The following is an 8,128-nucleotide window of genomic DNA, read 5'->3' as shown; positions in this document are numbered from 1 at the left end:
TCTCTGCTTCCACGCCAGCTAGAATCATATTTCTGGCATTATCAATTACCAGGGCTGGTTCTTTATTAGCAATGTCCCAGTTAACACATGCTTCTTTCAGCAAAGCGCCGATATGGGGGTAGCATTGCACAGCCTAGCATACAGCCTGCCGGAAAGCATTAAAGAAGAAGAAGGAACGACATCACTTCCGCAACTTTGGTAAAAGCGAAAGTTGAAACCATGTGGATTAGAAAAGTGTGGATTAGAAAATTAAATGTATTTGTTTTAATTATTTGTCATTTACTGTTAAACTCTCTCCGTAACATTTAACATTTTGATAGGTCGTGCCATCATTGTTAATAACCTTCTGGACGCTGTTATAAACAATATATTGTTAAAGATGTTGACATTTAATGCTAACGCTGTATGTTTTCATTGTCAACCTTATTTTTTGTGCAAAGTATCAGTTCTACAATAAAATAATTAGATCATTATTCAATTAATAGTTATTAGAGGCAATGTATGGACTGGGAATAACTAGTAAAGTTACTGATACGTATTCAGAATACTAATTGCAATTTTGAGCAACTGTAGTTAGCTACAGTATGTGTTGGTAGTATTTACAATAGAGTTACTTTACAAACAAGGAATAACGTTACATTGTGGTATTTGATAATGCATTAGGCTTAATTGATATGAAAAAAAATCTAGTGTGCAAATGATCGTGAAATACAATAAATTAATTAAACTAGGCTTATTATCATTGAGGGGCTGCCACCGGTAGAGGGGGGTCCAATGAAATCAAATCAAAATAAAGTGACTCACTCACATCTACGGGAGGTGAAGTGCTCAAACACCCACACCAGGACTGCACAGCACATGAAGGGATGTCACCACCCTGGACACACCACCACAGATGGCTGCCAGTAGCTGCAGGAAGAGGGAGCACAGTTAAAATACAATCTAATAAAGTAAGCAACACACATTTTAAAAAGACATTCCACGCTAATGGCTTATTTTCAAACAAAAGAATCAAATACCCCAGGGAAAATATGGTTTAGTCCTGTTCTAAACAAAGAGAAATAAAATAAGCCCAATATATCCACAGGTCAGGTCTCTGGCCAGCGATACTAAATAAAGAAAACAAAACACATTAAATTATAATTAACCAAGTACATATGAACAAATAACAGTATCCAGAGCAAAATAATAACAAATACAAATAATTAATTCCCTTTTTGTCCAAACCCTCAGTCATTCACACACACAACAGGCTGATTTTACAGGTTTTCCCATTCAGCTGGACACGCACGCACGCACGCACGCACACACACACACACACACACACACACACACACAAAGAGGCTAAACCTGGGGATGCCCGTCGCCATTAATTTAAGTTAATAGTACAGTGCCCGTCGGAAGCATGTATTAATGTGGGAGCATAAGGGGTTGATTTGCGGGTGCAAAATGTAGGTGCAATTTTCCTGGTTTAATTCTTTTTCATTTGCATGACTTCATCACTTTTATATTTTTTTGTATGGTGTATTTTTCTGTAACGTATGTTTTTTTGGAGTCATGTGTATTTGTGTATCTTTCTGTTGTCTTTTTGTGCATAAATGTTTGCTGTTTTTTTATTTTTATTTTTTTTGTAATGTATGTTTTTTTGGAGTCATGTGTATTTTTGTATAATTATTGTTTTTGTTGCTATTGTAGTGTGATTCAGGAGTAATTTTGTGTATTAATATTTAGTTTTATGTATTTTGAGTCATTTTCATATTTTTGTTGTATTTTTCTGTAAATGTATGTTTTTTTAAGTCGAGTACAGTGCCAGTCGGAAGTATGGATTCATATAATGGGAGCTTAAGAAGAGTTGTAGCATTATAAAGGGGCATATTTGCAGGTGCAAAGTAAAATAGCGTGTGCAATTTCCCTGGTTTAATTCTATGAGACATGCGCATGATATATGTGTTGTTTTTCTTTAACTCATTTTTTATATTTTTTTCGTTTTTTCCGTAATGTACAGTGCCCATCGGAAGTATGCATTCATGTGGGATTATAAGTATTTAGTTTTGTGTATTTTGAGTCATTTTCATGGTTTTTGTTGTTGTTTGGTGTATTTTTCTGTGTTGTGTTTTGTGTAATTTTTGTATTAATATTTAGTTTTGTGTATTTTGAGTCATTTTCATATTTTTTGTTGTCGTTTAGTGTGTGTGTGCCTGCCTACCTTTCACTAAACTTATCTATTTTCAGTAGTTAGGTGTAATGGCAGGTGTGTCGTGAGTGAAGCTACTGATCTGACTCAACACTGCAGTCACTACCACCCAATGGACAGGTGTCATGACACAGACTGTAACCGGACTAAATGGTGGTCCGTTACGCACACACACACACACACACACACACACACACACACACACACACACACACACACACACACACACACACACACACACACACACACACACACACACACACACACCTAGACGGTGATCGATAGCGTACCTGATCGGTGTGTGTGTGAGACTCTCTACCTTGGACTCTCATCTCCTCCGTTGGTTCTCTCTCACACACGCATGCTGCTGAGAAATGTGCAGCTTTCAACACAGCAGCAGTTGCTGTCAATAACTTCCGGGTGAGCTCTGTCCGGTCTAAATAGCGAACGGTTAAACGAACATGAAAATAAACGTTTCGAAATGTCATCACCAAATAAAGAACAGTAAAAAAGTATTTTTCCTAAAAAGAGAAAAGAGAAGTCCACGGGAGCTCATGCATGCACCGGAAGTGAGCTGTGCTGTGAAATAGATATAGATGGTGCGCTAGCGCCCCCTCACACCCTGAGGTCAAAAGCTGACTAGGTTTCATTTCTGGGCCGTCCAGAAGTGAAATAAAATTAAAATAAAAATTTTGAAATGACCAAATGACTCCAAAATAATAGATACACACACTCGGGGTATTTGGAACCTGTTGACTAAGTTTCAGGTCGAACTCGCATCGGGGAGATATTTGCTCCACACACATCCACACACCCACACATCCACACACACACAGACCTCCCTTGAATTATAGTATAGATTACCAAAGATACGATCATTATGCTTAATTATTAACAGTGTATGATTAGCAACACCATTATTATCGCAAAGCAAGTGGTCATCTGGTCCAAGTTTCCCATCAAGACTATACGCTAAAAACTAGATAAGTCCTTTACGAATGAGAGATAACACCGCATAATATCATTAATACTGTTGGTTTTGCAGGTACACATATCAGTTCTGTCTTGTGGCCAAAAAATCCGGCGTGTGCAGTTCTCCACTGCCCCTTTGTCCCAACTACAAGGGAGAATATGCCAATGTGGAGACATATGCAAAGTCGCCTTAAAATGGCGATAATGCACAGTGGTCAGATTTTTTCATTGTGGTAAGTAAATGTGACGATGTATTTTATTAATAATTAGGTTCCACTATTTTTTTTAGACTTTGTAATGTATACATGGAACTGGGACTGCAGAAAGGGCAGTCATTACCACTGTTGTGGTTGTGGCTGTACCTTGCCTGGACACTGGACCTTGTCTGTAAGTATATCATTTTCAAATGGAAACACATTTCTCATCCATGCTTCGCTTTTATTAATTACTTCTCTTTGATTGTTGTCATTAATGAGTCTGAGGATTAATATTATGAATGCAACATGATTTCAAATAATTGAAATACCTGTGTAATATGCATGTTTAATGATTATAACATGCAGGAGGTATAACATTTCACAGCATGTTGGTTGCAGTGCTGTGGTTAGGTAAGTCTTCAGAGCACTCTCTATAAAAGAATAAACTATAGGGAGTAATCAGTAGGTAGATGTTTTATAAAGGACTCACCAAATTTACAATATGTTTGATTGGATGCTTGGGCTGAAACAATTTGTGTTCCTCGATTAACTCGATTACAGAAATTGCTCGAGGCAAAAAACTCTGACTCGAAGCCTCCTTAAATTTCCATGACGCTCATTATACACATGTACGTGTATAGTGCGTTTTAAAAGGCTACATTTTACAGCCACATTTTTGTCATGCATTATTTGTTTTGGTTGTTTAAAAACGCAAAAAAAAAATGTCCGATTAAAGGATTAATAAAGTGTTCAAGTAATCGATTACAAAAAGAATTGATAGCTGCAGCCCTATTGGTTTCATAACCAACATGTCTTTTTCAGGTACTAAAACCAAGAGAGAGGACCATGTATTATTCTGACTCCAGAGACCCCACTGGCGATACATTGATGCCTTCAGGTTTTCTATATGGATGCTGGTTTCCAATATTAATGCAGAAACCTAAGTCTGGAAGCAGTGATCGTTTTTCCTCCATGTATGAATATTTCAGTGTGCTGAGAAAAGGGATTGCTCCTCTGGATGCTTTTGGGTGAATAGTCCAAAATATATTAAATAAAAACACACATGTGTAAATGAAAGGACATTTAAACAGAATTTAGGTTTCCACCTGGCCTACAGCAGGACATTCAGTTTACTGCTTCTAGGGCTGGGTTTTTGGGAAGTATGGTGGTTCTGTTATAAACTCTACTTCCTTTTTTTTTTTTTTGCTGTTCAGATGTTCCATACATTGGAAAGGTATTTGGGAATTGCCTCTACTCCCAGGTTCATGCAGTTTGTATGTATATAAATATTGATATATATATATACAGTATATATATATATATTGTTAAAAAGCTGTACTGGTTCCCTGAGACGCTGGTGGGCCAGGCCGGGTCGCCCCCATCCCCTTCGGGGCTCACTTGGGGGAGATAAAAAAAAAAATAAAAAAAAAGCTGTACTATATAGGCTGGATAGACTTATGTCCTTATTCATTACACTTTCGAGATATGCTCTCAGGGTGCATATGCGTTTTTGAACCAGAGCAATTCCTTATTAAAGCTCAGTTGCGTTTTGAAAGTCATTGTTTGAAGCTAATTGGGACTTTCTTTATAGCGATCTCACATTTCGGGTGGAAATGGAGCAGTGGGCTGTCATCTTTTTTGTCAGATCAGGAGGTAATACAATGTGATGTAAGCAATGCTGTTTGACAGTGGTCAGTTTAAGCTTTGTATTCCATGAAAAAAATGACAATCAGGGAAGTTGTCTCAAAATATGATCATTTAACATAGCTTATTTTTATTTATTTTTAGACTGAATCACATTGACGCCTGAGGAACAACTGTGGGATGTTGATGCTCATGGTAAATAATAAGGTATTTGTTTTTAGAAATTTCTTCTTTCCATTTTTTCCTTTCTCCTTCCATATGCCATATATTCTGCATTGGACAAGAAGAATGATTTTACGGAGGTATTTTCTTTTGAAATCTAAATACATGTGAATACATTTTTAGCAAGCAATTGTATCCCTTAATTAGAAGTTTACAATATCTTAATATTCTATTAACCCATATAATCAAATAATATTGTATTACAGGTGGACATGTTTCGACATCAGGCAGTGGTGGTGTGTGCAACTTTTGGAGGGTTTTACTGCAGAAAGGTATCTCATTGTAATCAGTTTCTCTATACATGCTGTGCTCTTAACTCATTCAGTGCCAGCCATTTTCAAAATTTCTACCCCCTCAGTGCCGGAGCCAGTTTAGAGCATTTTGACTCATTTTTAAAGACCCACAGAATATTTTGTACTATGACATTTGGAAGTCTATAATTTCATCCGAAAAAATAATTTTGTTTCTAGCTTGTTTCGTTCTTCTTTAATCAGCAGCTGAATAGAGGCAAGTTTCACACAAATCGCCAGTTTGTGACAAAAAGCTGAGAAAAAATTATTTTTCTGAAAAAATGTTATTAGTGACTTTGAAGCAATTATTTGTTTGCTATAACATTGGTTTCCCTCTATAAAACAACACTGAGACTGGGCTTTTGATGGCAACATTATTATTATTTTGCTATCTATGTCAGAGTTGAATGAATTTCTTACTGTATTTTGGCCATCCTCCAAGTCTCTCCCCTCGTCTTTCTCCACGCACGTAACCTCCTCCTTCTCCCAGATATGCCGAGTCTCACCGTTTTTCTTGTTTTTTTGATTGTTTTCTCTCACCATCGCCCCACTCTCAATATTCCACTCAGGTTCCACACATGCTCTGGTTGAGTGTGCGCTGCTGGGAACTTCGGCATCAACTCTCGTAGCACCATTTTTTCTGTCTTGTTATCTTGTTCCTCTCCCTCTGAGCTCTGCCCATAACGGGTGATCTCTCATCCAAAGGTGCGCTGCTGTTGCCTACATGTCACCAGTTGGTCACTACATAATTGTCCAAGTTAGATATTCACCAGAGAGCTTTGTCACACTGTCTCCTAGCAACCCCAGCCAAAAAACACAATTGACGTCTATAGACATCAACGTCTATAGACGTCAATGGCACTCACTGAGTTAAACAATATGCTTAACTCTCCAGCAAATAAAGTGCTGGTGTCACACCCCCGGAGACTGAGGAGTACATGCCATATCTTCCACCGAAGTCCTCCAACTAATCATCCAGATGACAGAGGCCATGCTTGAGGCCTTCAACAGAGTATCAAATACATTCAGGGAGCTCGTGAAGCCTTTCCTGCCAAAAGTCCACTTTGATGATTATTTGGCCAGGGAACTTGATATTCAGCCATACATATAGACCTTTGTGAGGTAGCAAGGTATGGCAGTGGTCTAGTTCTAAAACTGGAATGGTAGGTCTCTTCCACCGCGCTAGCTTGGCGCTAGCGCGGTGCTTGTGTTAGCTCACTTGTTAGGGTTCTGCAGGTTCATCATCTTCATTTTCATCTCGCTCCGCCGGGTCCGACTCTGGCTCAAACATGTAAGGCTGGATGGACAAGTCTTCTGTTGTTGACATTTTGTAAATAACGTGTGAATAAATATTTTCTGTGCCGCTAAATAATCGTATCTCTTCTATCAAACTACAAAAATGGCCGAGCAGGGTGGAGTTGAACAGAGTGTCACCTCTGCAACCTGGAGAGGGGGCGGGGTATGAAGTGTCTCATTTGCATTTAAAGAGACCGCACCAAAACAAGTTGCTCTCAGAAGCACATCAGAAAAGGGGTAGAAAAGGGGTGGAGCTATAATAATGAGGAATTCAGACCCAAGCATTGCAGTTCCGCTTTATATAGACCACAACTGTATGATTTATATGTAAAAAAAAAAGGAAGGACTTAAATGCATGATATGTCTCCTTTAAAGAAGCTGCATTAACTCCATAAGGCCCTTTTCCTGGATGTTCCTAAAAATAGAGCTATTGCAGTCCAGACCAGCACACATCAGACCTGTATCGCTCTAATACAAACACAGCTGGTCTGAGGAGAAGAGTGATCCTGGGCCTGGTATCGTCGAGGAGGGATGGGTGGTGCAGATTGGTTCTTTAGGGGAGAGAAGATGGGACCGTGGTGGGGTAAAGGGTGGGATATCAGCAAGAACCAGCTCGTTCATCTGGGCAGTTAAATCCAAGAAGGCAGGGGTAGGAGAGAAGCTGGATGAGGTGGAAGTAGGTGAATTTTGGGGAGAAGCAGGTGGGTCCTGAGATATGGGGGGTGAGTTGACCTCTTCATTTTGGCAATTTTTATTTAGATTTCTTGCTGGAAGTGTGCTATGCCGTGCTCAGCCATTTATAAATAAGAGACAGGCAGCATTTCTGTTTCTTAGTCCACTCCTTTTATTCTATCTCTCGGAACCACTATTAACACAACACACACTTCCGGTCCCCCACATCACTAGTCCCCCTGGGAACTGGAAACTACCAGCCAATACATTCCTGTTGTACATCAGCTCCGAGTACATCTCCCCTCTTTTAGTTGTTTGACTTTGACCTGTGTCGCCGAAGCTGTGCAGGGTTTATTCTGCCCTGGAAAACACACTACAGCTTTCTACCTACATTTTCAGACTATTAAGTGGTCTTACAACCCGCCCCGGTGAAGTCATTGTGGGAGTCACTGGAATGACCTTGATGTGAGATCGTTTCCTCCTCAGAGTTCCTGAAGGCAGGTCCTTGTTGTAAGATCTCGGCGCTTGAGTCGGACCCCTCACTGTACCTGTTTCCTTTGTGTTTTTCACCCAGACTTTTTGTCCTGGTCTGTGCTCTTGTTTAACCTGTACTTTGTGTCTTTTGTTGAACCAGAAGGCCT

Source organism: Gouania willdenowi, chromosome 22 (genome assembly GCF_900634775.1).
Source record: "Gouania willdenowi chromosome 22, fGouWil2.1, whole genome shotgun sequence".
Classification (NCBI taxonomy): domain Eukaryota; kingdom Metazoa; phylum Chordata; class Actinopteri; order Blenniiformes; family Gobiesocidae; genus Gouania; species Gouania willdenowi.
The sequence above is the reverse complement of the archived record's forward strand: the minus strand, read 5'-3'. Positions refer to the sequence as shown.